Below are 9,925 nucleotides of genomic sequence, written 5' to 3'. Positions count from 1 at the left end.
ACCAGTGACGTTTTTAGTTGTTTTTTCCCACGTGAACAGTGTAGTGAACAGTACAAACTCGCCACTCACGTCGACGCTTTCCACAAATCGTCACTCATCTTGACGCTTTCTTCATCCTACGTGTCCAAAATTATTTATTTTGGTAAATAGTTTTTTTATTAATTTATTTTAGAAATTTTGTTTTTTTTTTTTTATTCTGGTTCTTAAGCCGGCACTCAACACACCTTAAGTTGTTGGAATTATATAGGAAAAACTGAAAAAGAAAAATCATAAAAGGTTACACCAAATGGTAGAATTAAAGAGACAAGACTAGAAAGAGTTCCAAATAATGACATGCAAAAATTAAGGCACCAAAGAAAGGCTAGCACACAAATGGAAACCCTAACAATGACACTAGAGTATATTACAAAATAAAAGCTAAGATTACAAAACAAAATAAGACTCAAAATCAATTGATATGTGGTTGGACAGATTTCACACAAACAAAGCAAATCAAAATCCGAGAGCAACTTACACACAAATTTTATACTCCTTGGCTTTTTCTTGAACTCTTTCTTTATGATTCTTTTTGTAACTTCTTTTACACTTTTTATTTTTCTTTTTATTCAGGATTTTAATGCCTTTTAAACATGTATTAATATCATATTTAAAGAAGTAAAACTGGTGCCAAAATTTTCCACAAAACAAGAGGTATTTTAGTGAATGTTTTTCTAGTGCTTCTAATTTGTACAATTTTTAGGTTAATTTTCAAGAACTCTTTTCTTTTGTTTTTCCAATGCTTTTGGAACACTAATACCTCTGTTTTGCCTATGTTTTCAGGACTTAAAAAATGATACAAGTTTCAGCCACAAAACAAAACTCAAGGAAACCTAATAGGAATAATGTTTAGTAATTTTTTGACAAACTTTTTAGCAAAACATTAAAGGAAACCTAACTCTAGGAAATTTTCTAGGACTAATAGGAAATTAAGAACTCAATCATGTAAAGCAAAAGCACATTTAGGTAGGTTCAGATCCGCACCAATTAATAGACACAAAACAACACAAAAATTAAGGTTCAACAAGCTAGTCAAGGATTCAATGACATTCAAAGGACTACACATGACTCTAGACAAAACATATGATTCAAAAACAAAAAACATACAATAAGCATTATCAATGTCCAATCACGGACTCATGTTATAGGAATAGAGAGACTCAAGCAAAAATAAAAGCACAAGCACAAGAAACCTAGGCGCACAACACAAATTGATTCAAGGAATTAGGAAACAAGCAAACATATGAATCAATTAACAATATGAGACATAAGGATCCATCAAAATGTTTAAAAGAACTAGATCCATTCAGCAAACATGTTTTATGACAAAAAAAAGGAAGAGAACAACACGGATTCACACAAAAGTTTAGGACACAAAAGTTTATGATAGTCTCCCTCTCACGTTTCATACCCAGGTTGGCAGAAAAGGCGGGACCCATCTTCACCCTACTACAGAAGCCAAAGAACTTCGTGTGGACTGACTAGTGTGAAGAAGCTTTCAAAAGCTTCAAAAGCTTCCTTTCCACCCTACCAATCCTATAAAGGCCGGACTATCATTCCGACCTCCTGCTCTACTTGGTCGTAGCAGATGATGCCATCAGTGCAGTGATAGTGCAAGAACGCTGATGAGTCATTATTTTCCCTTATTTTCTTACCTTTCTGTACTTATTTTAATCTCTGATTTGTGCTTAATTGTTTATATTCTGCACTATTTTCTATTTGGGCTTTAATTGGACCGGTAATTCATATTTTAACTAATTTGAATTTTTTTAATCTAATTATTCCAAATTTTATTTTCAGGGCAGTTTAATAATTATTTGGACTTGGAATTAACTTTTGGACTTCAAGAGGAGCTGCCACGTCATTTGCCATGTCACTACTGCACCATTTTCCACCTGAAATCCTAATTATTGAGAAAGACAAAAACTAAAAAAGCACAGAAGGGGTTTCTTGCCTTTTGGTTTGGACAGCAGGTTTCTGTTTTAATACTAATATATCAAGACAGTCAAGGGGTCAAGGAAAGCCTTCTTTAGCTTTCCGGTTTGGTCATGGTTGGCAGCTGGTTGCAGGTAGTGAATCGTTGGCTTTGCCTGGTGGTCACTGGGGGACAAGGCCCAAGGTCATAGGAGGAATCCTTCATAGGCTATGAAACACTCAAATGCAGTAGCAGGACAATATTATCACAGAATCGCCCACTTATGCAATAGGCTTCTTGATTCTGAAGATGACAAATGAAAGAAACTAAAACACAATGTATTATCATAAAGATGGAAAAACAAATTAAAAAATGAAGTGTGAGTATCGGAGCTTACCCACTCCACACTGGATTAAGGCGCTTCCCACAAGACACCGTTAGGATTTGTTGAAAAAGAATAAAACAAAATCGCAAGGGAAGAGAACTGACGGAAGGGAAAAGAAGAAGATAGCAACATGTATTTTTCAAGCAACCAATAGACAAAGCAATAAGAGGAACATGAAAAGAAAGATTATTTGACAATACTGTAGGTAAGAGCAGAGTGTAGTCTTTTTATTATTTGTTTTATATTATGTTCTTTAAAAGTTAAGCAGAAATGTACAAAAAAGAATGAGGTTTTTGGGCGGGAATTCGGAACAGGAGATTGACATGTAGGAGTCAAAAACCTTCTTTTAAGTAATAGATGTGTCCCGACTAGAGCGGGACATTCTTCTTGTGTCCTAGAGACTTGCATGAGAATCTACATAGAAGTCCTTTGGAATAACATTTGTCACACCCTAAGAGTTTAATTTTGTTCATGTTTTTAATGATCAGAAATTTCAATCTGTAGGTTTTATGGACCAACCACAAATTGTTGCTCCTGTGTCAACTACTTATGCCAAACCCATAGGTCTATCATGAACCTTAACCCACCACATGTTTGAAAATAGACAATGACCTAACAATAGAAGGCATAAAATATAAATTATTTGCCAAGATCATTCTAGGGATAGAAAAACAGCAACTCAAAACCATTAGGAGGAACGGATTAAAGTAAATAACCCCTAAATCCAGTTACAACTTGTTTATAGAATCTTTATTCCTAGATATGTTGAGTTAAGACAATAAAGAAAAAGAAAGCCAAGTGAAAAAAAAAATGGCGAGTGTTAAGATATTCTATGATACTCTAAGATATAGTTTAGATATATTAATTTATCTTCTCTTTATTTAGAGTTTATCTTAATCCCTAAAGTTTAGGGATTAAGATAAACTCTAAATAAGGAGAAGATAAACTAATATATCTAAATTATATCTTAGAATATCATAGAATATCTTAACATATACTAAAGACACAACAAAAGAGTGGTGAAATCTTTCGCACAGAAAGAGGCCTATGAATTTCTATACTTTACTTAAATATTATCTAATGTACACAATCTTACATCGAATGATCTTTCAACTGTAGTCAATAGTCAAGCATAGAGCAGTACCTCCATAACAGTATGGTACACAGAGTCTGGAACTATCATTTACCACTTGAGTACATGTAGTCTGGAACTATCTCCATCCCTTTACATCTGTAGGTTAAAATTCGTTCTTCAAATTGAAAACTACCAAGGTTGTGTCTGCTCTCCATCCAAACCATGTTGAATAGGAAAAGGTCCTGCAATCCAAAAAACTCCATTGTTATTTTCGGCATAAAACTTGTTTCTATGATCATCATCCTCATCCTCAAAATCCAAATCTTCAAATATATCCTTAAAACCATCATCATAGCCATCTTTAAAATTATCGATCTCAATATTGTCATTATAATCATGATCACTGTCATAATTATTTTGATCAGTGTCATTTAAGCTGTCATTATCTTTCTCAATCCTACCCTTCCTTCTCTCTTGCTCATTCTCTTGGATTCCCTGGCCAAATCCATCCATTTATCTTGCAAGAATAAAACCTCATCCTTCTCCAATAAGTCACCCTTCTCGCCAAACCCCTCCACCAAGAAAACTAACTGTCGTTGCCCTTCCAAATTCACATAAAATAATTTTGGGTGCCTTATTATCATCCCTCTCAACTTGTTTGGGAGGCCAAACTCCTTTCTGAAATAGGTCAAGTGGTCTATTAAACTCCTTACTAATGCACATGATGTCTTTTCTGCCAACAATGATTCCTTGGCCAAAGCCTCAGTAAGGTTCTTATAAGGGCACACTTCTGGCATTTCATGAAATTTTAGCAAGAAACCCTAGTGACGTCTCTTTAAATTGAGCCCCTGTCTAAGTCTCAATTGCTTTAACCTCAAAGGACGCTCAACTATTAAATCGAGAGAATAGGATGTAGGAGGCAGCAAAGGCTTTGCCAAGTTGACATCCCAAGATACAAGCCATAGGGTGTGTCAACAATCTTGAATTTGTCTGGATGGTCATTGCACAATCGGGCTCTAAAATTAGGAGGGAAACCAAGATCTGGAGCAAAGTGAACCACTTTTGACAGAAGTATCTTGTGGTGAGAAGACAGCATAATAAACAGCCTCCCTAATGGACCACCTTTTAAAACACTTCCATTACCTTTGTCTATGTCATAAAAACAATGAAATTAAATTCCATTCTAATTGATAAATTTTTCAAAATAATTTTCATTTGAGACTACAAGTTTAAATCATAACATACAATATTTTTAGTGCAAAGTGCTGCAAATAGTGCATTTCTATATTACAAACCTCCAATGTCTGAATAAAGTGATTCCCATTATTAGAGTGCTTCCAAACAGGATGATCTTCATGTAAAAGGAATGCAAAGCGTATCCATCTTGTCCTTAAGATCCGATAGAAGAGCTAGCAAACCAAGGCATAGGCATCACCAGCGCCCATTCATCACTACGTCTACAACAGTAGCGGTAAGTTGCACTTGTTCAGAATCAACAATATTAATAAGATTAACTAATGAATCCTCCATACACCATTTATCAAGCCAAAAATTAATATTGTGTCCATTATCTAATACCCATCTGATATTTTCTTTAATACAACACCAATGATCTCGAATTGAAGTCCAATGGATGAAGACTTGTAGCTAACCAAAAGGCGATCCTCACACAAAAATCGAGTTTGCATAAGCTTAGCCCAATCATCCTCAAAATAAAACCCGAAGCTTGTTTATGAGAGGCTGCATAGTTGATGTTACGGATTGATCTTAGCCCAAGACCACCTTCAATTAGAGGCCAGCAAACTTTTTTCCATGCCACAATGACATATTTCCTCAGAACGGGATTACTAGACCATAAAATTTCAAATATGATTCTCTAGCTTCTTTAACATGAGCTTGGGCCAAGAGTAAACTCGACAACCATAAACAAGGGAGCTGTGAATGACAGAGTTAACAAGCTGAACTCTGCCCATGATGGGTAACAAATATCCTTTCCACGAAGCTAATTTAACAACTATTTTATCAAAAGTTCCTTGAAGGAATCAAGTCTTACGTTTACCCATAAAAATGGGGACACTCAAATATACTAAAGGCAAACTACCAAATGAAAAACCCAATCATTCTTGAATTACTAACCTTTTTGACAAGGATAAAGATCCATCAAAGACACAATACTTGGAGGGATGGAAATTTTGACCAGAAATGTCCCCATAATATTTAAATAAATCCAATAAACTCTTCAGATTGCTATTAATGCCTTGACAAAAAATCATTATATCATCTGCATAGAAGGAATGAGATAGCATGTTAAATCCCTTGGGACTAGCCATTGAAAGAAGCAAATTGTGCTTAAATAGATACAACAAGTCCCTACTTAAAACATCTTCTGCCAAGCAAAATAACAAAGGCGATAATGGATCCCCTTGGCGCAACCTCCTTTTTACAATCCATGTATCCCACAACCTCACCATTGACCCAAAGGAGACTCTAGCAAAAAGGAGAATGCTTTTGATCTAGCGGAAAAAGATCTTATCAAATCAAAATGCATCTGACACAGTCAATAAAAAATTCCAATCTAGAGTATCAAAAGCCTTCCGAATGTCAAATTTGAGCATTAAATTACCACAAAAAGCTTTCTTATCCAACATGTTAGAACTTCAGAAGGAATAGAAATACAATCCATAATATGCCTACCTTTAATAAATCCTCTTTGTTGCAAAGAAATAATACGTGGAGTAATACTAGAAAACCTGTCTGTAAGAACTGTAGTAATTATTTTAAGTTGAAAGTTTGCTAAAGCAATAGGCCGAAAAACCTCAATCTTATCAGCACCAAAAATTTTCAAAATAAGAACCACACGATTAGAATTTAAACTCAGGAAAATCCAATTATGTTTAAAAAATTGTAAAGCAAAAGAATGAACATCAAAAGCAATGATATTCCAATAAGCATAATAAGAACTTCCACCAAACCCATCGGGACCAGGGGCACTTGTGCTAGGCATGGAAAAAACTGTTGACTTAGCCTCTTATAAAATAGGAACATTTGTGAGCTTAATATTATCCTGTTCTGAAACCAAAGATGGCATCACCTGTTACACCAAATTATTCATAACCCTGGAATTTTCTTGAGCATACAGACTTGAGAAATATTGAATCACATGATTACAGATGTCATCCTGCGATTCAATAAAACCATTATTAGATTGAAGCTGATGAATTCTTCTGACTGACCATCTATACTGCACCAACTTGTGAAAAAACTTAGCGTTACAATCTCCTTGTGAATGCCAATTAATTCGTGTCTTTTCTATCAAATAAGACTCCTCAACCAATAAAGCCTGTTGTAATTTGAATTAAGCAGCTCGCTCCAAATTGACATCATACATATCCAACCCTTGAATTGCCACCAAAGCACAAGAAGCTTTTGTGACTCTCTCATGAACATTCCCAAATACCTCCTGATTCCAACTTTTTAATGCCTCCTTAACCAATTAAAGTTTGCGTTTTAGGATGTACATAGGACACCCATGCACCTGTGAACTCCAAATATCAGCCACCAGTCTATGACAGTCCTTGTGATCTCTCCAAATATCCAACAAAGCAAAAGAAGAATAAGACCGAGCACTCAAGCCCCTAGAAAGTGAAACCAGAATTGGATGATGGCCTGATTTACTTCTCACCAAAAGACGACAATAAAGTTGCTCCCAATAGCCATGTTACAAATGGCACAATCCAAGTGCATATCAATACAATTAGGCCTTAATCTACCATTGCACCAAGTAAAATCGCCCCCAAAGATTGTAAATGAATCAAATTATTCGCATTAGTCCAATCAGAAACTCATACATGAAAGCCGATTCAGTAAGTTACCTCCCTTTTTTTCATGAGCATCCAAAACAGCATTATAATCACCCATCATGAGCCAAGGACCCACACGTTCAGCCATCAATTTTGTTAGCCACCTATTAACATATGATGTGGCACCATAAACTGCAGCCACGAAACAAGATTGACCATTAAGGCATTAACCATGATGGACAATCCCACATCTAACAAGAGACATGAAAAATAGGAGACAAATACATATAACAAAGGCACCTTAACAAAGGAATGCAACCCGGATTGTCACTAACCGGAACTAATTTTTTAACCCAAGCTTATGTTGGAACTTAATTGAATATTAGAAAGTTTATTGATGACAAATGGTGAAAGAGAAAACTCATTATTTCATTGATGACAGCAAGCTATTTATACAACAAAAAAATTAAGTCATTACAAATTGCACCAGTAACTGAATTAACTAACTCTCAACATTTCCCCTTTAATTCAGTTCACTCAAAGATACAACAGATAGTTTCTCTCTTAAATTTTTGAATCTATCACCCTTCAACGCTTTAGTGAAAATGTCTGCAATCTGCGCCTCTGATCTGCAATACTCCAATCTTAATCTTCCTTTGTTCACCTGATCCCTTATGAAATGAAACTTGGTTTCTATGTGCTTACTTCTCCCATGAGCTATTGGATTTTTGGCCAAGTTTATTGCTGACTTATTATCCATCATAAACTTCATATTACCTAGTTCTCTCACCTTCAGTTCATGCAGCAATGTATCAATCCACAATGCTGGGCAGGCACACATTGATGCTGCCACATACTCAGCTTCACATGAGGATAGTGCCACAATTGATTCCTTTTTTGAACACCAAGAGAATGGTGCTTTACCAAGCATGAAGACATATCCAGCTGTGCTTCTTCTTTCATCTTTGTCACCACACCAATCAGAGTCAGTATATCCACAAACTTCATCAATTGTGTTGCTCTCGTTGTTTTGAAACAAAATTCCGTAGTCAAGTGTTCCCTTCACATATCTAAGGATCCTTTTTGCAGCTTGCAAATGAGGCACCCGAGGCTTGTTCATGAATCTGCTGATTAAACCCACACTATATGCAATGTCAGGCCTTGAGTTGCACAAATATCTGAGAGATCCAACCATTTGTCTGTACTGCGTGGCATCAACAGGTTCTTCAGGGCCATCTTTTTTAAGCAATAACCCTGTTTCAGCAGGTGTGGCACAGGGATTGCAATCATACAAATTAAACTTTTTCAAAATATCCGTAGCATACTTGCATTGGTGCATCACAATTCCCTTCTCAATTTTCTTGAATTCAATTCCCAGAAAATAGGAAAAATGACCCAAATCAGTCATTTCAAACTCCTCCATCATGCTTCTTTTAAAATCAACAATCATACCTTGATTACTACCTGTAACCAACAAATCATCAACATAAAGACAGGCTATTAACAAATCTGAATTATTCTCAGATTTAACATAAACTCCATGCTCAGAAGTGCACTTAATGAACTTCATTTGATGCAAAAAACTGTCAATTCTTTTGTTCCAAGCTCGCGGGGCCTATTTTAAACCGTATAGAGCTTTCCTCAATTTATACACCTTTTCTTCCTGTCCTTTTATTTTAAAACCTGGTGGTTGAGCTACATAAACCTCCTCTTCAATTTCTCCATTCAGAAATGCAGATTTTACGTATAACTGATACATGGGCCAGCCTTTCAAACTTGCGAGAGCAACCACTAATCTTACTGTCTCAATTCTTGCCACTGGTGCAAACACATCACCATAGTCAATTCCAGCTTTCTGTAGAAATCCTTTCGCCACCAATCTAGCCTTATACTTGGCCACTTCTCCATTTGGCTTCTCTTTCACTTTGTACACCTACTTCACATCAATTGATTTTTTCTGAAGTGGCAGAGACACTAACTCCCAGGTTTTGTTTTTTTCAATTGATCTCAACTCATCTTTCATAGCCTCAATCCATTTGGGATCATCCATTGCTTCTTCAAAACTTACTGGTTCAATTTCTGAAAACAATGCAAGGTGCACCAAATCACCTTCTGAGTTCACTACTGATTCATTGAAAATGTCATAATCATGTAGTCTTTGAGGAATTTGTCTGGTTCTTTGCGATCTCCTTGGTTCAATAGTAGCTGTTGGATGTAAGTCAATCGTTTCACTTTCAAAATCAACAAGCATCCTGGCTGTTTTCCCTTTTGAATCAGTTTCATCCTTCCACATACTAGCCTCATCAATTATCACATCCCTGCAGATTACAATTTGCCTACTCTTTGGATCAAGAAGTTTGTAGCCACCAGTAGCATGATAGCCAACAAGTATCATATGTTGACCCTTATCTTCCAATTTTCTTCTCAGTTGATCAGGAACATGTCTGTAACACAATGAGCCAAAAATCCTAAAGTGACTGGTGTCTGGTTTGTGTCCAGACCAGATTTCTTCAGGAGTTACACCCTGCAATCTCTTGGTTGGACTTCTGTTCAGAATGTAGGCAGCTGTAGAAACTGCTTCTCCCCACAAATACTTTGGCAACCCCTTGCTTTTCAGCATGTTTCTCACCATGTTCATGAGGGTTTTATTCTTCCTTTCAACAGTACCATTGTGTTGAGGTGTATAAGGTGGAGTCACCTCATGCACAATGCCC

The sequence above is a fragment of the Cajanus cajan genome, chromosome 11 (genome assembly GCF_000230855.2).
Source record: "Cajanus cajan strain Asha chromosome 11, NIPB_CcT2T_4, whole genome shotgun sequence".
Classification (NCBI taxonomy): domain Eukaryota; kingdom Viridiplantae; phylum Streptophyta; class Magnoliopsida; order Fabales; family Fabaceae; genus Cajanus; species Cajanus cajan.
The sequence above is the reverse complement of the archived record's forward strand: the minus strand, read 5'-3'. Positions refer to the sequence as shown.